This window comes from Aphelocoma coerulescens, chromosome 3 (assembly GCF_041296385.1).
Source record: "Aphelocoma coerulescens isolate FSJ_1873_10779 chromosome 3, UR_Acoe_1.0, whole genome shotgun sequence".
Lineage (NCBI taxonomy): Eukaryota > Metazoa > Chordata > Aves > Passeriformes > Corvidae > Aphelocoma > Aphelocoma coerulescens.
Genome location: NC_091016.1, coordinates 76570881 through 76593340, shown reverse-complemented (window position 1 = coordinate 76593340; position 22460 = coordinate 76570881). Strand labels below are relative to the sequence as shown.

Below are 22460 nucleotides of genomic sequence, written 5' to 3'. Positions count from 1 at the left end.
CACAGAGACTTAAACACACATACAACACATACATACAATGTGGATCCTCCAGCAACTGAGCTGCCACTATTTGTCCAGTAGCTGTCCCTGGATCACAGTATCCCAAGTTGCTGACATCTGGGCCAGCTCCTGAGTTCACAGCCTGTAGCCACCAGTGCAGACCCCTACATGCACTGTGTCTACAGGCTTAGACACACAGATCATCAGTAGCTGCCCTGGATCCTCAGCCACGGGCTACCCCAAAGGCATGAATGCACACACACAGAGATACACAGATGTATGCAAAAGTGCCTCTTAGTCAACATCCTAGACCCCAAGGTCTCCTTGTCAATCAGCCAGCATGCCCTGGTCCCTCTGGTATCCAGCTCCTCCAATTGTCTCCCTCCCAGAGACAGGCTCATACACAACCACAGGCTGGCCCACAATTTGCATGCTCCCCAGTCACTCTGTGTGCTGATGCACTGTTGGTATGAGCCCTGGTCCTGCTCCAGGGGCTACACCCAGACCCCCATGCACATACTCACCCCCAAAAATATGCACACATAACCCCTCACACAGGAAGAGAGGTAAGAATGGATTTTAGAGAGCATCCAGGACTGACTCCAGACACCAGGAACAGGGCATGGCCAGACAAGTGTACTGACCTGTCAGCTGTTCACAGCCAGCTCATTCCTTCTATTTTTCTGCACTCAGTTCTTCCCACCCTTCCCTTTCTTCACTTAACTCATCCCTAAACATCTCGTAATGAGTCTTATGACATCTTCTTAAACACCGCTTAGTGAGTCTACTGAGTCTTAATGAGTGACTCCCAGTCTGTAGGTGCTCAGGAGGCCTTTCCCAGGGACTCTCAGTGGTGGGTGTCATCCCCTCAGTGCATGATGGCCTCCAAAGATGCCCCGAGGTGGCCACGGCAGGAACTTGTGTCCCTGACTAGGTGATTTGGTTTCCCCCAAACAGCACTGTGCCTCTGCCCTTTTGTGCCTGGGCAGACAAGCCTTTAATCATGCATCTTAACATCAGCCATCTCATCACGCATCTCATCATCAGCCATCAGTGACAGTGTCATGAAGGAAACTCTCTCCCACATCTCCTGTGTGTGCTCTAGAAGAGTTTGAGTGATGTGGTCCCACTTACACCATCTCTTTCAGCACACATAGAACAAGGATTCCTAGCCCATGCTGAACCTTTCACTGATTCAGGCTGTGTTTCTGCTTTATTGGGCCTGAACCTTAATCAACACTAGGGATGGTGGAAACCCCATCTAAAACCTCTACAAGCTGTCAGCTGCCTCAAGAAATTGTTAGTGCCAGTCACAAATCTCTAGGAAGCAGGTAAACATGACACTTGAAAAGAAATGAAGCTGAATATTTTTCCCCTCACTTTATTCTGTGAACATTTCAGTTACACTTCAGTCCCTCTCCTAGAGACTCTCACTAGACTCTGTTCAATCAGTTATAGAGAAACCCTCTCTCATCCCATGAGCTGAAAAGAGATCCTTTGCAAATCACTTGATATCTCCCTACCTATTGCATCAGATGCAAAACACAAAGAACATTAGGCTTTCTGCCATAACAATTGCTGGAGTGTCTTGTGAGGGGCAGCCTGCCAGAAACCCCATCAAACTGAAGAATCACAAAATAGTTTGGGTTGAATGGTTGGGTCATCTAGTTTTAACCTCCCTGTCATGGGCAGGGGCACCTTCTGGGTTGCTCAAAGCTCCATTCAATCTGGCCTTGAACGTTTCCAGGGATGAGGCATCCATGTCTCCCCTGGGCAATCTGTTCCAGTGTCTCACCACCCTTACCTTAAGTAAAAGATATTTCATCCCTATATCTAATCTAAACCTATCCTCTTTTGGTTTGAAACCATTATTCCATGTGTTATCGCTACATGCCCTTGTAAAAAGTCCCAGGAGGGGACATCATTAGGGATGATGCTCATTCATCAATTCATGATGATGAAAATAGTGGCTGCGTTGATCACTATTTTCATCAGTGTTCATGCTAAGAGTGAGTTTTACCAAGATAGGAGAAGTGGTTTCACCTGATGCTCTACGTGCACTTCAAGTTTTCTGACAATAGACTCCCTGCATCAAAAATCGAATTCGATCTGCTGCTTAAGGCATATTTTTTTAGTCAGCTTCCATTTGTTTGAATACAAACATGTTTGCATAACTATGTGATAATTATTGTGGTCCCAGTGCAGCCAGAGCATGTCTCACAATGATACACATTTTTCACTTCTCTCTCTTGATATGTTAGGACCACCAAACCCATGTCCAGACATTCTTCAGGTAATGTTTATGAAAAGAGAGGCAGTAACAGAAGAGAAACAATCAAAGCCTGATTCTTGGGTCTCTATTGTCACTGGCTCTGTAAAAATTCCCAATCCATTTCAGACCAAAACTAAACAACTAAGAAAATGTTGAGGGTAATTATAGCAATCAAACTTATGCTTGTAATGCGAAGTGATGCTGAATAATATTCAGTAAGTCCTCTGCCTCCAAGAGTTACTAACATCCACAGCAGATCTGGGCACAGAACTCAGGGACCCTTTATTAAGTAATGGGGCAATGAGAATCTACCACAATTGACAAAACTATTAGCAGTCACAATTGAAATAAAATATGCATTTTTTGTTTGGGAAACATTTTTTAAAATTTCAGAAGGATGTTACCAGTATAAATGTGGCAGCTTTCACAGAGAATAAATATCCTAGTTCTCCAACAACAAACAAAAATAAATATCCTAAGATTGTAATTAGGAAATAATCAACAGAAGCATATGAATATTATATATGACTCCATAAAAATGTCCTCCAATGTTGCTTTAAATGTTTGGGGGTTAGACTATTTTTTTTCCTAAATATGATACAAAAACCACAGGAAACAATAAAGTCTTGAGCAATGTAAATTGGCCCATTTTAATCTGCATTTGAACAGTATACATACACATGGAATTTAACAAACCCGATTCACTCTCTCAGGACAGAATGCAAATTTAATTCATTAATTGCTTTTCACTTTATTTACAGGTTAAAACTCCACTGAGACATATCATTTCACATTTAGGAGATCCTGGTTGCATGGCTTTCAGTCAGTGTTACAAATTAGTTAGGCATATAAAGATTACTCTGACATTGTTCTTCCCAGATTGCTGAAAATATTCAGCCACAACAAATAAATCAAAACATCCATGTTCTATACCGCACAGTGTGATTTACAGATGTCAGTGGTCTGCAAATAACCAGGACACCCAGGTAAGGATAAATTAGTCTTCTATCAAGTGCCAATGAATGTCTGGCACTTTCCAGTAGCTGTGTGTGCTCTGTAGAGTGCTGTAGTTGAGAAGTCATCCCGATTTTCCCTTTAAAAATATATATATTTTTTTTTTTTCTGTAGGTGCAGGCTTATTTGCAGCTGACATTCAATTTTGCTTGGACTTCAGCAGAACAAATTCTGCCCCCACCCATGTTGAACTATGGTACTGATTTTATGATCCACAAAAAGATGAATAAAAGATGAATTTTGACTTTGTTAGGTTTTAGCCTTCAGCAATGGGAACAAAGATGACAGACCCCTTTGTATGCCCAAAGAAGATCTGTTTATTTCCAAAAATCACCCTCTCTTTATACCCTTAATCTCAACCAAAACCGAACCGATGCCTGACAGAACTTAACAGCAGAAGGGCACCCATTGGCTGGCACAGCTGTGGCGCTGCTGTCCATGCGTCCTATCGCCCAATCAGCTTCCTGCTCATTGCTGCCCACGCGCTCCTCCAGCCAATCACAGTCTCCTGCCAACTGTCACTCAACCCACTCTCTCCTCACTGGCAACTGCCTCTCAGCCCTCACCCGACTTCCAACCGTGCAGTCCGCAGCTGGGCCTTTCCCACAGGGCCTTCTGGTGCGCATAAGCCTCAACCCTGTTGGGGTCCCTTCCCCCGCCATGTAGTCCTGGGAGAGGAGCCCTGGGAGACATCAGGTTTCCCTGCCCCTGGTCAACCTCGTTCCCCATTGGTTGTTTTGTGTCCCCCTGCACGGGCAAGGACCCTCGGGTCCCATGATTGTGGCAGTTCCTTGGCAGACCTTCAGCCATGCGGCTGGGAAAAAAAACATCTCTCTGAAACACCTATCAAGAATCAGTCCATATATCTTTCTTTTCCACGGGCCTCCTTGTTTGATACGCATGTTACAGTATCCACACTGTAACAAATGGTGGGTAATGCTAGCAGAACGATCCCCGATCCCTAAGCGACTGATTTGTGAGTAAACTCTAGAAACTCTGGATTTCTCTTCTTGTTTTTGTTATTCCATATCTAAACTATGGAGGAACCGTGGAAAGACTCTTGTCTCTCGGAGCCGCATATGGACATTTATCTTAAACTTGAAAAGATACTTAAACAACAATTTGTAAATTTTAGCTTAATTCAAGCTCAAAAAGAACTGAAATACTTCTTGGCATGGTTGTTTAAGAACTTTTTCTATGTTTCTTGGGATTTAATTCTCACCAAAGACTTTTGGAATACCATTTGGACACAGTTCATTTCTGAGTCAAAATATATGGCGATGGAATAATATTTTCATGAATATTATTTAATTACCGAGACTGTTGAGCAATGTCAGCTGTGTCTTGGTGAAGGGAAGCCTGGCTCAGAGTCCATGTGACCCAGACCACGTGGACCAAGCCCTCTGTGAGCAGCAGTGAGGCAATTTCTGCGCGCGGGCGGAGTGATGTGAGCTGCAGTATCGGCAGTGGAGCAAGGCACGGTGGGAGCGGCGGGAGCGGTGCCCACCCGGCCCTGCGCAGCGCGTGGTGGAGCGAGCCCCGTGAACACCTGACCAAGAGGGGCGGCGCGCGGGCAGCAGCTGGCGGTGGTGGCGGTGGAGCAGAGCCACGCCCATCTAAAATGCACGCTGGAGCAGGGTGCAGGGGGGCTGCTGCTCGAGGGCCTGGCCGAGACGCAGGTGCAGCACCAGGCAGCAGCAGCGCAGCTAAGAGCAGAAGCAGCAGCGTGCGAGGAGCTGAGCAGCGCAGCCTGGCCCAGCCCGGCCCGCGTGGCCCCGAGTGTGACCCCGGGAAGAGAGCACAGGCACCAGCAGCCCTGACAATTCCAACACGGGAGCAAGCGAAAGAGAAAGCATAAATGCAGCGTGACAGAAAACAGCAGCCACTCAGAAAAACGAAAAAATCACCATAGCTAAGGTTTTAGGAATAGTAAATGGTATAATGTTAAACAAACTTATGGCTTTATAACAAGATGTGACAACCAAGAAGACATATTCGTTCATAGAACTGCTATTAAAAGGAATAACCCTGAAAAATGCATCCCAAGCTTAGGAAATGGAAAGGTGGTGGAATTCAAAATTGTGCAAGGTAGAAAAGGGTTACAAGCAGCAGAGGTCACTGGGCCTGATGGTGTTTCTGTAAAAGGCAGTATATATGCTAAAAATCGTAGTCATGTTAGACAATATCTCCATTATAAGCCCCTCCTACAGTCTCCCTTTCCTAATCCCACTTTCCCCTTTTACCCTATACCCAATATGAACCTTTTCCTAAGTTTACCCCAGCCCCAGTTTATTCCTAATCCATTTTTCACCCCATGGCTTCCCTATACAATTCCCTTTCCCTACAACTTCTCTCCAATGCTGAGGGGGGGATGAAAAGGGGGAAGGAAGAAATTAAACCCTCTCCTGCCTCAGTTTCCCCACAAAGCATGCTCAGAGAGTTCTGTCTCCCTTCTGTCAGCCCTAAGATGTTCCACAGAATCTGTTTGGACATTTAAAGACTCAGGAGGGTGGCTTGTTTTGTTTTGAAACTGTCCTTGTTGTTTTCAATATTAAGTTTTAAATCTCTTTTGTTAAAAATAAATGGGTGAAATGTCGGGGTCCCTTCCCCCCTGCCATGTAGCCCTGGGAGAGGGGCCCTGGGGGGGGGGGAGACATGGGGTTTCCCTGGCCCCTGGTCAGCCTCATTCCCCATTGGTTGTTTTGTGTTCCCCTGTGCGGGCAAGGACCCTCGGGTCCCGTGACTGCCTCAGCTCCTCAGCAGAGCCCCGGCCACATGGCTGGAGAAATAAACATCTCTCTGAAACACCTATCAAGAATCAGTCCACAGATATTTCTTTTCCACGGGCCTCATTGTCTGATACGCATGTTACAGTATCTGCACTGTAACACAACCCCTTTAACAAATATAAGCCCATATTCCACATCAGCCAACCAAAGTTTAGAAGTTCATAGGACTACAACGGAACACTAGTAACAGAAATGTAGGATCAATGAAAAGATGGCAACCTCTTAGTGGAAGGGTATATTTGCAGGTATAGTCTGTGGCCTTTTAAATGTAATGATACTTGAGATTTAGTCTACAGGCAACTTGGACCTTTGTATAACTCACACTGACTAGCAACAGGACCAGAAATGTATCAGTGAGAGAAAAACTTTGGACAAAATAAATGAGATTGAGAGGAATGGGAGAAGATGGGGAAATAGAAACTCAACTTTCTAATACTCACATATGTAAACTGCACAGCTGTTGATCTGTTCAGTTTTATTTTACAACAGTGCATGTGAATGTGTGATACACAAATGTAGGTACAAAGAGGAGAATCGCAATGTTACTGCAGTCATGCAGCAGGCCACAGGCAGTGAGAGATATGAAAAAGCACATGTCAAGTAGGTCTGCACACAAAGAAAGCTCAGGATATAGTGCAGGAAGGAAAGCTTCCACAAGAGGGTCTGCAGGAAAGGACACAGGAATTATCAGATATGTAATGTTTTTCTTACGGGTAATGATGTCGAATGGGTACGCCATAGAAACCAGTGAAACTATGAACGGTCTTAAAAGAACAAACATACTGTGTTCCTTCAATGGTTTGTAATAGGAGACTGGAAAAGAAAACAGAAGAAATTACTGTGCAAGAAGATTAAAATAATTGAAAAGCAGGATTTTTACCCACTGCAGTTTGGGTTTCATTACCAAAAAAAGTTACGAAGGCCAAAACATAAATGATTCAAAAAACAACTAGGCAAATTTATGAAAAAATATTTCCATAGGAAATACAAAGAGCAGAGTTCCAGATGCAGCTTCCAGTTCTTGAAAACTCTAAGCTGTATCATTACATTCATATCCTGTTTTAACTCTAAAAATTTCCTGTTATTTACTGAGAGAGATGGAGTTTTGGTTCAACCCTAAATACAGGGTAATATATAAGATATCTTATGCATTGGGACTGCAGCAAGTAGTTTGAAGAGGTCATTCTAGATCTAGATCTAGATCTAGATAGAAAATGCTTTTACTATCAGTAAGAACACTACTACAGCATTTAACATATGATCTCATGATTCAGTGGCATTGTGCCAAAGAAGTGAAGAAGCCTTCACTTAAACCACAGATCTTCAGCTTTTTTTTTTAGCAGTGGGCTATATATTTTACTTAACCAGTACAAATATGGCAGGGACATTTGTCCAAAAATTTGATCACAAATAATTTGTCATTCTGGATTTGTAGTTTCACACTTCCAGTGTGAGAACAGAGCTGTAGGCATGAGAAAATAGCCAGCATAGTTTCAATGTTATAGGCATCTAAAATGGGAGTAACAAGTCATACAAATGCTGAGGGCACCAAAATTAGGTGCTTGAATATATTTCAGTTTTAATAAATCAAAGTTCTTGCTAGCAGCTCTGAGACAGAATTTTAAAAAATGTATTATTCCTTTCTCAACATAGACTCCTCCTTTTCTGAAGTAAGAATGAATAAATTACAAGCAGAGGTCTTCTGGGGCAGCACTTGACTGTTATACTAAAAACACATTTTAACCAGGCTTGTCAACAGGTTAAGATCAGCATTTTTTACAGGCATATCACTTCTCTTGCTATAAAGCTGGCATAATAATTTCCTTCACAGTGGGAAAAAGTATTTAATATTTATTTCCCTGAACTAAACTATGCCTATTTGAAATGAAACTCTAGGTGTCCTTAATAATATGACCTTTAAATTGCAGTTCCTTTTTGGCTACACAGGTAGTCTTAAATGGAAGATGAATTCTACTACATTTCAGGAGATGAATAAAGAGATGCTAATTGTAAGCTTTTCCCTTATTGTAACAGTTATGTATTAGGAAATATTATCTCTCCCCATTCTCCAGCTAAGATTAGCATTCTTTTCAGTATGAGACCAGATCACTTGCATAAATACCACATCACTCTGTTGCACCAAGGTGGCTGAATAACAGATTTCTGAGTCCAGGGGAAATATTATAAGCTTGCTTTAGGACTGTATATATTTCAGATATAGAAACAGTACCAGTAGATGGTGCTCAAGAACACATTGCATAAACATATGCCTTGATGGAAAATAGGGAGTAATGGATAACACCATTCTAAGCAACCTTCCAACAGAGCTGTAGATGCAAGTAATCTTAGATATTCCAAAATGTAAATGGGTAACAATAAGGAGGGTACTGTGTACCAGCCTGCATGAACAATTTTGTGGTACAAGACTTCAACTGTAAAATTTGCCTAATTTACTTTAAACAGTGTTTGGATAAGAACTTGTTGTTCAAACAGCCTTTATACACAATGGAGAAAAATAAGCAATACTAGCAAAAGACTCGTTTGGGTTTGTAGGCTCCATCGAGCTATGCTGTATGTTACTTTGCTTGACAAAGTCTACACTGGCTTTCCTCCCAGGAAAAACCACACATACAGAGCTGGATTGTCCTATTGTCAAATCTTGGCTACTGTAACACTGCTGTTTGATAGGTGCCATCATTGCAGCAATTTTGAAACCTCTATCAGCATAGATGAAAACACACAACACAAAGATGCCAAAGGATCAAAGAAGCTCAAAAGACTGTATTATCATCTTTCTGACTCTGGACTCCATTAATTCCAGCTATTATTGGGACATTGTCCTGGGTTGAGGTGTATTCTATTACCATCCTCATGAGCTGTGGAAATCAGGTGGGGCGGTGTTTCCTTGCCTCCTCCCCCCAGACTATCTTGCTGTTAATGGCCCATCATTGTCCTGCCCCATGACTCAGAGATAACTCCCTCCGGACTATCTTCTGTTAACGAGCCTAATCAACACTTGGCCTCATGACTCATTACCCCATTGTGAGATGCTCCACCCAGAGGGAGGAACCAAGCATCCCATCGTGGATATAATCTGGGACTCTGAACACCAGAGACACTCTTTCCACTGGATTTCCAGAGGACAGGAGCTACACAGCCACCACTGGACCTTCTGAGGAAGAGCAGACCCCTTCTACCACAGGATCACCACTTCAGAGGACTGCAGCTACCATTCTACCAGACTGCTACCACCACCCCGCCTAACAGGGACTCAGGTTGTATCTTGACTCTGTCAGTGTTTTCTTTTACTATCTTTTCCTTTCCTTTAATTTCCATTAAATTGTTATTCTGACTTGGTACCTCCCATTGGTTTGTTTTCAAACTAGCACAGACATATATAAGCTCTGAGTCCACATTCTTTTGAAAAAAAAGGAAACAAACAAAAATACAGTAGATGGAAACTTCAACTATTTTCTCACATCTTCAGTTTTGAACAAATGAAATGAACCTCTAAGTGGGTTTTGCATTTTTTTTAAAGTTTATATGTTTAGATATACATGTATAGAAACACACAAATATATTTATATGTATATGTACATATGAAGTTCCTTCACATTATAAATTATACCATTTAAAATAAATAAGAAATTTTAACCAAAAAATTTCTAGTAAGAAAATAGAATGGATTTTTTTATTACTTAATTAGTGTCTTATGCTTGGCATTGCCATGGGAGATTTGACACCTGGAGCAAGATGCTGACTTCACATTCTTCCCTATTGTTATAAAGGGTAGGCAGCAGGATTGTGTTCAAAGGAAAATCACATTGGGAATCATTCATAGCTGGCCTCTTGTGGAATAGAAATTAAATTGAAATTCTGTGTCTGTCAGTATATTTGCCTCCTTTTTCAGAGTGTTTTCACTTGAGCCTTGTTGCACCCTGATGAGATTCATGAAGGAAATCCCTAGAACAATGTTTACAGTGACCTATTTATGGTTTCTTTCTATACCTCTGAACTGAATGTTACAAGGTGTTTTTCCCTCCTTCCATTGACTTGAAACACAAAGATGATTCTTGCCCCTGTGATATTAAATATATTTCATAAGGAATACTGATACTGTGGAGATTTCATTAAATACACAGGTCTATGTATTCCTTCCTTACTGTTCTGAATCATTATCTGGTGGTTCCCATAGTAAATATGCAAACAGTATTGTAACCTTTGCAACTGAAAATCTCTCTTTTGATAGCTCCACCCTGTCAGAGTCTTCCAACAAAGCATTACTGATGGGAATTTAAAGATAGAAATTAATTACAAGCTTCAATTGTTTTACCACAGTGTGCTGCCATGTTTGTCACATCACTTTAAGCTTCAGTGCTTGCTGTCAGTTGTCTCTCAAGAAGTATTAGATTCTAGTAGTTTTTCAAATATATAAAAAGGATGTGCTTGGAGATGCATTTTTGGAAATTAGAATTCTGTTGGTGGGTCATGGCCAGGGAACATCTATTCATTTTTTCAAGTATTTGAATTAAAACAATTCCTTTGAAATGTGGCACTATCGATGGACAATGAGATAGAAGCAAAAAAGGAAGAGACAAAAGCCAGCTGGCCTGTTGCAATGTGTGCTGATATCACCATGTTATTCTTCTTTTTGAACATTCTGTGAAATTTAGGTCTGTTCTTTTCTAAATACGTAACTGTCAGAGACTTTCAATGTCCACAGTGTTTTGAAGCTATGTGTAAACATATGGCTTGCTCAGCCTCTGCTCATCAGGTGAACCTCAGCACTGCTATTTATTCTAACGGTTCATTTTTATGTCACTCCTAGTAAGGGTACTTGAATTATTATCCCAACCTAAAAAGCAATGTTTTAAGAAATGGCTTTGTGGGGCTCCAGGTTAATTTCTGACCCAGCAATTTTCTGCTCAAAACTCCTCTGTGTTTCAGAAGAAGAGACTGTTCCTCTCCATTGCCCTTTGCTAATTGCCTCTTCCCATTTTGCCTATGTTTCTTATTGAATAGATTCTGCAGATTCAGCCTGGAGTCTAGAAGACAAATTTTTTCTTCTTCCTTAAAGATAGTTGAATAGGATTCACCAAAACAAAATTTAGATTAGTTTAAAACATTTGTGTGCTTGTTTTGTGAATCACTGTTTTTTTCTGACATTTTAAATGCAGATTTTTGCATCCTTGTTTGGATGAACTTTCAATTTCAGGGTCCTTTCATTGTGATTATCTACTATTTTTGGTAGTGAGTTCCAGTGGTAGTGACACTGCTCCAGAATCTCATGTCTAACACTATTTTATGGACATAAGTACAGTAATTAATTATTCTATGACACATTATTATCCTTCACTTTGACTTCATGAGGCCTCATCTGGAGCACTACATCCATCTTTGGTCCATGCAGTACAAGTGAGATAATGAAAATACAGCAAAAGGATCCTGAGATGGTTAAAAGGCTTGAGCACATGGTATTAGAGGAGAGGCGAGGAAAGGGGATAAATGTCCTCTAAGGGCTTTAGAGAGGAAAAAGAGGCACACCCATCTCAGAGGTCCTTCATCCATGTAAGGACAAGAAGCAATGGAAATTGCCCAAAGGAAATTCTTGCTGGATATAAAGAAAAAGGTATTTTTGCACTGAGCATGGTTATGTCTAGAAGCAGGCTCCTTGAGAGATTTTGGGCCTTTGTTGCTGGAGATTTAAAAGATTTAACTAGGCACAACACTGAGTAACCTGCTATAATTTCAAAGTTCTCCTTGCTTTCAGCAGAGGTGATCTTCAAAATTCCTTTCCAATCTAAATAATTATGTTGCTCTTAAGACTACTATTTCCATTTTTTCCTCCTCAGATTTCCCATTGCAATCCTTCCTTTCCTTCCTCTCCCCCTTTCCTTTATTTGCTCCCTTCTTTTTTCAATCTTTCAATTTTTCTTCTATAGCATTACTTCACATTTTACTTTTCTGTTGCTTTTGTAATCTTTCTGTAACCCTCCAATTAACTGTAAAACCTCTATAATGCAGGAAGGAAAGAAAACCATTGAAAGAAAAACACATAACAAAAATACAGGGAGATTGATTAAAAGGATGTACAGGTCTCTTATTCCCTTCAGTTATTGTTAGGTAACTTCTGCAACAGCCTGTGGGTCTGGCGACTTCTCTTCCAATCTTTATTCTCTCCTCTACTTAATGGGTACCCTTGTCCTACCTGAACCTCTCTGTCCCATAGTCCCAATACTGTTATACCTTCCTCTTATTTAGCCTTTATTTCTCACCTTTTTCACTCATTGTATTTGCCCTTTCAGGGCCTCTTTTAAAGGGTCTCGTTTTAAGTTTTTCTGGCTCATCAAGTCTTATCTAGTTTTAGATATTCCTTTGCATTCAGTAGTCAGAAATTCCAGTCATGATTTGCAGTTTTTAAACTAAATTTGCCTTACCAGATTTCCCTTATGAATCATTGTTTTTATGACAATTCCAGAAATTTATGGCAAGTCCAAATGTGATCATTTTTTTCACAGCAAAGAAAAGGAAGTGACCATATTGCTTGCAGAAAAACATTTTTGCAAAATTTCAGTGCATAACAGGGAAGATAGGAGCTTGGAAAAAGTTAAGCTTTTTCAATAAATAACTGTAAGAATTTGTTATCAATAGCAAAGCAACGTATTTTCTTATTCTCAGAAATGGTCAGAGTGTATTTTTGGAAACCTCATGAAGTAAAGTCGCCTCAAGGCAGACACCTGGCAGGGGAAATTGGAGCAAGGATAGTTAACCTCTGTAGAGGCTGCAAATAATTGAAAAATGTATGTAGAATATGAAGATATTTAATAGAGGAAAGACATTTCTAATTTGCCTTATAAAACATTGTTGCACAATTTTATTTTTGTTCAAATGTAATGTGCTTTGAGACTCTGTTCTTTCTCCCACTTACAGCCAATTTCATACTGGACATGTGCCAATATTAAGTCTTGATCAATGTCGAAATACACATCCTTAATTTCCGTTTTCTTGTTATTCTCATACCATTTCAAATTCTACTTTTTGTTTCCCCTTATCTCATATGATAACCACATTTTTCTTTTTTGTCCAGTTGACTTAATTCCATCATCTGTCCTTTTTTTAATTAATTTGTATGGTGACCTCAATTTTCAGTTTCATGGAATAGAATCATAGCATTATTAGGTTTGAAAAAGACCTCCAAGATAGATGCCACAATGTCAACTAAATTGTAGCACCAAGTGCCATGTCCACTCATTTCTTGAACACTTCCAGGCATGGTGGTTCTAATGCTTAGCCACCCCTTCAGTGAAAAAACTCTTCCTCATACCCAACTGAACCTCTTATGGCACAGATTGTGGCCATGTCCTCTTGTCCTCTCACTGGTTTCCTGGGTGAAGAGGCCAATCTCCACCTGGCTGCAACCTCCTGTCAGGTAGTTTTGTAGAGTGATAAGGTCACCCTCAAGCCTCCTTTTCTCCAGAATAAACACCTCCAGGTCCCTAGCCACCCCTCACAAGACTCACAACAACGGTATTTCTCAATATTGCTACAGTTGTTTTTCTTTTAGATAAAATCCAATTACTAACTTTTACATTTTAAATGGCTTAAACAAGGCCTTACTGTTAAAGCTCTTATTAGCGACCTGCCACTCTATTTCTACTATCTTCTTGAAATTAGTGTTCTGGCAAAATAAAGCAAAAATATATGTTACTGTATTTCTTATGCACTCTCATCTCTCTTCACAGCACCGAGGATTTCTCTTCAGCACCCTACCAAGTGCTTTAAAGCATTTCCTGGGAATTTGTTGTTCTGGCCTCAAGCTGATTTTTGTCTCTAAATTGAATTACGTCGCAGTGACCACTGCTGTCCACTGCTCAGGCTAGCTCCAGCGGTGTGTGGCAGGAGTGGGGAGCAGCTGGAGACACAGAGCTTTAAAGCTGCTCCTCTGAAGCCTCTGCTCTACCCAGGGGAGTGAAGGCTCCAGGCACTGCAGCAGCCAGCAGCCCTTGATGAAGGCAAAGATAAAAAGTATCAGGGAGGCTTGCCAGAGGAGGTAACCCAACTGGATTGAAGGGAATCCACGGCGGACAAGCAGTAGTTACAGGGTGACCATACCTTATAAAGGGGGGTTGAACAAGGGGAGTAACCCAACTAGGGACCAATAGGCGAATCAGGAGGGAGGGACACTGGAGGGAAGGACTCACATCTGGTCCAATGGTTGTGGTGGGTGGAGGGAGAGGGGTCACATGCCCCAATGGGGCATCGAGGTTTAGGGGGATTTCCAAGAGGGGAGGTACCGGGGGGGTGGCAGGGTCTCAGGGGATTGATGGGGACCATATAAGGGTAATTAGGGAGGGCTTTGGTGACTGGCAGAGAATAGTCCAGAACTTCGGGAGGAGTTTGGGTGTTTTGCAGGGAAGGTACCAGAACAAGGGGAGGGGATAACCATTTTTGGGAGCACCTGGGGAGCGGCTTGGATCTGGGGCAGACCAAGTGGGAGTAGAAGTGGGGAAGGTAAGGACAAACCATTAGGGTACCAAGAACATACAAACATACAATAAAAACATCGCATCACCACAGAATTAAATCTCAAATTCAAGACAAGACATTTGCCTTCCTGCATTTTGCTAGATTTACCAAATACAGGTTCTCTTCTTCTTAATCTACCCAAATATTGCCTGTATCTCACTATTTGCTAGGCATCCAAAGGACAAAAATCATGAAGGTGCTCCAAATGCAAAAAAAAAGAATTGGTGAGTGATAACATCACATTAGTTAAGAGTGTGAGTGAAGAAATATCTCAACTATTATTGATTTTACAGAGACTTATTGAAGCGCAATGAACACTGAAGTCAATTGGACAAATCCTGAAAATAGAGAACTTAGTCACAGAACTTGGCTATTATTTTATTCATAGTAAATAAACTTAATAAAAAGAAATATATTGTATCATTTAACTAGGAATAAGCAACTATGGATAATCATGACTGAAAACAATGTTATGTGCAAATAAAAATGCAGACAAACATACAGACATACTTTATACATAAATAGGCAGGTATACTAAATGGCCATTTTAGGTTCTTTACAACTGAAATATTCTATTCTTTCTATTCTAGTCTATAAAATTCATGTATTTTAAAGAGTTTTTATTTTTATATTTAAATACCACATATGAAAATATATCAAAGAGTAGAAAGTGTTTTAATCGCTCTTAAAATCATAAAATATGAGAATGAAACAAAGAGTGGAAATCTGCAATAACCTTGTCTTAGGAAGTATTCAAGAAAACCTTCAAAATCAGAAAATCACAGATACATGTAATTTTGTGGGTTTTTTCAGGGCACAGGTATTACATCGGCCTTGAGTGATGACCATAGCCCTAAAATATAGTAGCCCGTCCACTGAGAAGTGATAATTGCATACATTGCAGAGATTTTCTTTTCAATGTGTCATTTCACATCGACACTATTAGAACTGATATGTCAATCTGTATCTTGCTTGCATGTTAAAGATCTCAAATCCATATGGAAGCAGATTTCTGGGACTGGTAAGGCCCAGAGGAGAAGGATAGGGTAAATAATGCCAGTAATCCCAAAGATACTCAAGAAACATTTCCTATGTTCTAAAGGAGGAGTTTGTGTAAAGTTGATCAGCTAGAACATGACTAGGGAAACATAGTGAAACTATTCAGTCTTCAGTGTGTTTGTAAAATATTATAAAAAATATTGAGTAAAATTTGAGCAAGATTTCATAATCTTATTCCTCCAAATAGCTCTTCATACAAGGTAGCTGCACAATGACAACTGATTTGGAGTACCTTTTCCCTCTGATATTTTCAAAAAAAAAAAAAAAACCTCTTAAAAAAAAAAACCTCTTAAAAAGACTGGCCCATGAGGTACAACCAGAAAAGAATTAATGCCGTATTACACCTTTGGAATAAAAGAATGAAAGCATAAATCCATCTCAAGTACAGCTAAAATCTGTGAAAACCTTAACAAGATACCAGTGTCTCTAATGAACACCCAGTCTGCTCAATATAGAGGAATAGGGGAAAAATAAGCAAGAAAAAAAAAGAGAGTTTCTGATTTCCACAGCAGTTGAGAATATTAACTTAACAATGTCTCTTGGGGGCAGTTGTCTGCATGATGTATCTTTTGCGGGTCGAAGAAAAAACGATTATTGGAGAAAGCCCTGAAAACAGGCATCAACTCTTCCATCCTACAACAGGGACTACAATATGTTTTTAATATGTTTATTCAAATCTATTGTAAATTCTAATATTACTATTTCTGTGTAGTGATTTTTCAAGCTCTGTAATTTCCAACTCTTAATCTTTCATATTCTAACAAATATGGTAAATTCCATGGCTACCAAAATATGCTTAATATCACTATATGTTATAACCTCTGCTTCCAGTTGATGCAGAACCCCTCAAAGCAATGAATATTGTTCCTTCTGAAAGAATAACAGAAATACAAACCACCCAGACAAAATACCCTGACTCTGACTTGAAATCATAAAACAGTGCAACAGAAGCAGTTGGTTTGAGAGGAAGAAAGAAGTCCTGCATATTGAATAACATTGTGATCTGCAATCCTGGTAGCTTTTTTGGTGTTACTTTCCTTTATGCACTCGCTAAACTCCCTAATGCATACAACCAGAGATACTAAGGCTTACTGTCCTCAGTTGTATTACTATCTACACTCCCAAAGTGAAGGACATGCCCATTTGAAGGGATGGGACTAGACAAGGGATCAGAGACTAGTGCTGCTGGATCTCAGAAGTCAATACAGACACATGTAAACTGACTGTTGTATGCTAGGCCAAAACCTACACTAAACTTCAGGATGAGTAGGTACTGTTTATATTTCATACATTTAAAAAAAAAATTTATATCTATATATTTATATTTATATGTTGATTTTTATTTTATATACTGCCAAATTCTAAACACTTCTCATCTGCTTCAATTGGTCAGTCATTTTTGTTTTATTTTAAATGGCAACTGATTAATTAATGAACACTTTAAAGGACTAATGGAAATGTCATGTGTAGTAGTCAAATCTGAGTCTACAATGTGTGGTTAACTACATGCATAACTGTTTCTGCTAGACTATAGATTTCCTACAAGAACAAATGAGTATTAGCTGAGATAATCTATGCAAATTTGGTCCCTTACATGCTCTTTTTAACAGATCAGTGTACTCCTTATATACAGAGTCCCCTAAGTCATTATTCTCTCAGTCACCGCTCACCTGTTGTTTAGACAAGAGACAAATCTGCTTCCTTTGTGAGTCAGCTGTGTTTCCCCGTTAACTCTGCAGGTTGAGATATTTTTTGTATTGTCTTTGTAAAATACGGGAACAGTTTAATTTCATGAAACACTATGTGCAAAACAGCTCCAGACTGTTACAGCATTGCAATTCCGTAATTCCTTTCAGAATTTTGTTCCCTTATAATGTCATGAGATATTTCTTTAGCATAGCTTTAATTAGGTGAATGATTTAAAATCCTATCATGACAATCTAATGTATAAAAGCTGTAATAAAATATATAAAATTGCGACATTCTGAGCATATTCCATAACAAAAACAGTTGCATTAGTAAAGAAATAGGTACTGGTATGTTTTTCTGAAAAGAGGAACTGTCTATTGCAAAAAGCAAAGTAGTCCCTATTGGAGTATTAGGAAGTCTGAGATTTTATGTCTGGTTCTTATGACTAAAGCATTTATGGCATCATAAGAGCTGTTTAATGAATGTACTGCCTAGTAATACTCCACAGGGCATACTATATCCTCTTCCTATTACTGCTTTTGTCTCTGCAGATAATTCTACAAGCTCACTGCTAAGAAAGCAGAACAGTTCCTGATCATGTATGTTTATTAAGAATGGTTGATCATGGACAACATCAGTGGCTTGAATGATTCAAACTTATCCAGATATTTTACAGGTAATTACACACAAATGAGAATTAGTGACTTCTGAGGTTTTCTGCATTTTTTAAATTATGCTTGTTATTATGTTGGTGTGCACTGAAACAGCATTATACCTACTTCTATAGTGTTCCTGGAGGTGATCTGATGCACAGGCTCATGTCCTTAGATTTTCCACAAGTTAGTATTTTATGATGATTGGTTCTTTTCAATCTCACATGAATTGTTTGGTTTTTTTTTATTTTTTGATGGTTCAGTTGCTAAATCTAGTATTGCAAAACAGTTAAGAATCTTTTATTCTGTCCTTCTTGATTTAGGTTTTATGCCTAGGACTTTAATTTCTTTTTATTTCTAATATATTACTTGGCAATTTAAGGCTTTAAAGCAAGCCTAATTCTGGACTAATTTGCTATATGCATGTTACCATGTAGGACAGAACAACAGAAGCAGTTCTACGGAGTGAAACCAATCCTACTGAATACTTCATATGTACATGATACTCAATGTGGGATTTTTTTATCAATGCGAGGCTTTGATTTTTTTTTTAAATTTTTTAATTTTATTTTCAGGCAAGCACCAATCTGGTCTAATAAACCGACAAAGCAGCGGGAGTATCCTAGAGGTACTTGTTAAGCAGATATCTCCACTTACCTCTCATCAGAAACATATCAAGTTCATGAGATTGGTTCACAATGTGGAGACAAAGGAAGCACAGGAGAAAGAAACGATCAAAGCGTTTGCTCTGAAAATGCATGAAGGATCCAAACGCTAATACTAAAGTAGCTGCATCTATGTGGGACTAATTCAGGCACACCTTATTAAAAAGTGTGTTCTGATATGATGCGAGAAAAAATTATTGAATGGCTCATCTCAGTCACAGTAGCTGGAGGAAGAGGCGTATTTGCTCATCCAGGATCATATTGTAAACTACAGGGAAAGATTCTAGCTTTGGTAGCTAGGGCCCCCCTTGATAAGATTCAAAAGGGAACTCTAAGAACATGCACCAATCGGAGAGTCATTTATACTGAATGAATCTGCCTTGCCCTCCTCTTCCTGTGGGAGTGTTTCCCAGTTCTTTTTACCAGAAATTGAATGATGCAGAAAATTGCAGAGCTCTTTTTATAGAGATTTTGTTGTTAAAAATAAATTCACCACTGGTCGTAAGGTACCTTAAATTTCCTTTGTGGTGTATAGGTGTGGTGGGTTGACCCTGGCTGGATGCCAGGTGCCCACCACAGCCATTCTATCACTCCCCTTGTTGGTTGGACCAGGGAGAAAAAATATATCAGAAGGCTTGTGGGTCAAGATGAGGAAAAGAACAGATCACTCACCAGTTACCATCATAAGCAAAACAGACTTGACTTGGGCAAATTATTTTAATCTACTACCAAGAAAATCAAAGGAGGATAATGAGAAATAACACCAAATCTTAAAACACTTTTCACCCACCCTTCTCTTCTTCCCAGCTTTAACTTGACTCCTGAGTTCTCTACCTCCTCCCCACCAGTAGGGCAGGTGAATGGAAAATGGAGGCTGCAGTCAGTTCACCACACGTTGTCTTTGCCACTTCTTCCTCCTTAGAGAGAGGACTCCTCACACTCTTCCCCTTCTCTGGCTGCAGTCGCTCTTTTAGGGTTTTTTTTCCCCTTTCTTAAATACATTATCCCAGAGGTGCTACTACCATTGCTGAAAGGCTTGGTTGTGGCCAGTGATGGGTCTGTCTTGCAGCTGGCTGGCACTGGAGGTCCTACCTCTTCTTTCTGTTACTTGACCTAGTGGCTGCTGGGCACTAGAGATGGTATACAAGGCTCAAACAAGTGTATTGTCCCTTTCCCACCTAAAATGACTTCAAACAGCAGTCATCCTCCTCTAAAAATTTAAAAAGCATTGAGTCAATTCCCACAAATCATAGGTAAACTTTCGTGTATTTCTGCTGCTAGTTAGACTACTAGCTAATTTGTTAATGTAATTTTCACATTGCTTTTTCCACTGCACATTTTTCTTTTTCCTTTTTTGCTTTTCTGAAAGTGTTGCTTGGGACCCAAACTTACTGCTTCCTTCCTCCTATCCTTAGCAGAAAAGTTTTTTCCCAATCCTCTTACTAGACTATCCCCTTTCTTTCATATTTTGTATTTATTTCAGTTATTCTCCTATAACTTTCCTAATTCAGTTTTACTCTTTCTTGTTTATTTAGTAGCCGTGAAAGTATTTCAACAACTATTTGCATAATATTTTGATACATGTAAAAGTGCAGAAGATTAGGCATGTAGAGCATTGTGTTTGAGCAAATAAGAAATTCAGAAAATCGTCATCTTATTTGGAAGGTACATGTGAAAGTTTCTATTGCAATCTCCTGCTCACAACTCACAGTGGATTGGACACTGGATTCAGACACCTGGGCTTTGGTGTCTCCAGCCTTCATTGATGGAGGTTTTGCAGGCTCTATTGGAAACCTATTGCAATACTTAATTACTCTCCCAGTGAAAAGTTCTCTTTTTTTTTTTTTTTTTTTTTTTTTTTTTTTTTTTTTTTTTTAGTGCAATTTGAATATACTCTGGCTTTTTGTGATCACTGTCTTTGATTTACCTCTGTGGATCTCTGTGAATAACCTGGGTCCGTCTTGTCTCTTGCTTCCTGTAGATATAGAAAAACTGCTTCTAGGTGCCTCTGAAGCCATCTCTTCTTGAAGCTGAACCATCACAATTGCCTCAGCTGACCCTCACAGGCCTTGTACTCCATCCCCACATTGTTCAGTGCTCTAGAATTTAAAATGAAGCCCTACCTCTTACTGAGAGTTAAGGTGATCCATAATTTGTAGTTGGAGAGATTTTTGTTTCGAAACAAGGTCCCGCTGGCTCCAAAGCAAGATGATGGAACTTGCTGCCTCAAATATAAGCCTGTTGTGCTGGGGGATCACTTCTCCTTCACTGGTATCTGACCTTGGGGCGCATGACCTGGAGATGCTGCTCATTGGAGATGCTTACTGTGGGCAATACGTTGGGAGCTGGGAACTAGAAGCATCTTCTGTCTCTTCTGGGGCACAGTATTCTGCAGACAATTCTGCAATGTGTATTATTAGAGTAATATTACTTTAAAACATACCAGCAAAATGTTAGATGGGGCATGTGGGGATGATTTCTTTTTTAACATGTTAAAAAAAAACAACTATTGTGTGGTTTGTTTAATAAATGTGTCTCTAATATAAAGGCATTAGATATCAGATGTTATATCTAGAATATGGAGGGAGCTTTTCTACATCTTCTTGCTTATTTAGATTTTCTTCTTGTTCCCTGAGGCAGTAGAAATCTCTATAGTTTTTCATGACTATTTACAGCATGGTCTCTTTATTTAAAAATCTATGTGCACAGAATATTTTTATAAATAGCTTGAAAATAGGACTCCCATCCTTTTTTAATTTTCCTTTTCCTGTCTGAAATTCCTCTAGACTTTCTCATCACTCTGTGTCTCCTACAATTTATGTTAAACATAATTTTTTTTTTCACATTGTGTTATAAAAATAGTGCTGGCTCCTGAGTGTAAAATTTCTACCAGCAGTAATGTGGAAAATTCTTCTTTTCTTGTGTAAGAAGTGAATATGAAGTGTCAACAGAGTCTCGGCTGAGGTCATATCCATGGCAGGCCACAGGGCACACAGTGTAATTGGGAAAACAGCAGCAGCAGTGTTTCTGTTCCTTTGTAGATAGGAAGAATGTTTCTTTTTTTCTCCTCAGTAATAGCAGGGATTCATTTAGCAGCTTTGCTGAAACACAATAAATAATGCCTTCCTGCTCCAAAATTTGATCATTTAAAAAATACATTTTGGAATTGGAGGTTACAAATATGTTCTTTAAAATTTACTGTTTGAAAGATACTTACTACCAGCAAGCTTCTCTTGCTGCCAAGGAAGAGCCAGCATTTCCAGGTGTTATCCAGACCCTTGTCAACACAGCACAGTTGAGTTCAGTTAGATGCTAAAGTAGTCAGTCGTGTAATGAGAGATGTATGCTACTCTGGCCAAATCTCCACATATATCTCGTTTGTGATCCTCTGATTAATCTTTTTTTATTTTGTTCTCCTTTTTTACGATGGCTCTTTCAAGAGCACATCATTCATGCAAAACACACACACATATACACATATGTATTGACATACAAATACTTGATTGTATACATCCTATTTAAAGGATTTGAAAAGCTGTGTTGGAAAGTACCGTGAGAGTATCTCCAGAATGTTACTCTGGATATCATTCAATTAGAGAGACAGTGAAGTGTTCCTACTTATGAAAGCATAAATACTAGAAACAGTTACTGTGTGAACAATTTGCCAACAATGCAGTCTGAAATTTATCCTAGTAAACAGTTTCTTCATAGGCATGTATAAATTATAGCCTCTTAGAGCTCAGATTGATGAGATTAAGTGTCTAAATTTGCTGTATAAACTCTCAGTTGTCCA

The 22460-nt window shown here is 39.6% G+C and overlaps 1 long non-coding RNA gene across 1 annotated transcript; it reads left to right on the top strand.

Annotated features, from left to right (window-relative positions):
• Nucleotides 1–14460: 14460 nt before the first annotated feature.
• Nucleotides 14461–21132, top strand: LOC138107309 (uncharacterized). Its single transcript, XR_011149395.1, has 3 exons — nt 14461–14586; nt 17901–18025; nt 20649–21132. It is a non-coding gene; the product is annotated as an uncharacterized lncRNA (long non-coding RNA).
• Nucleotides 21133–22460: the final 1328 nt, after the last annotated feature.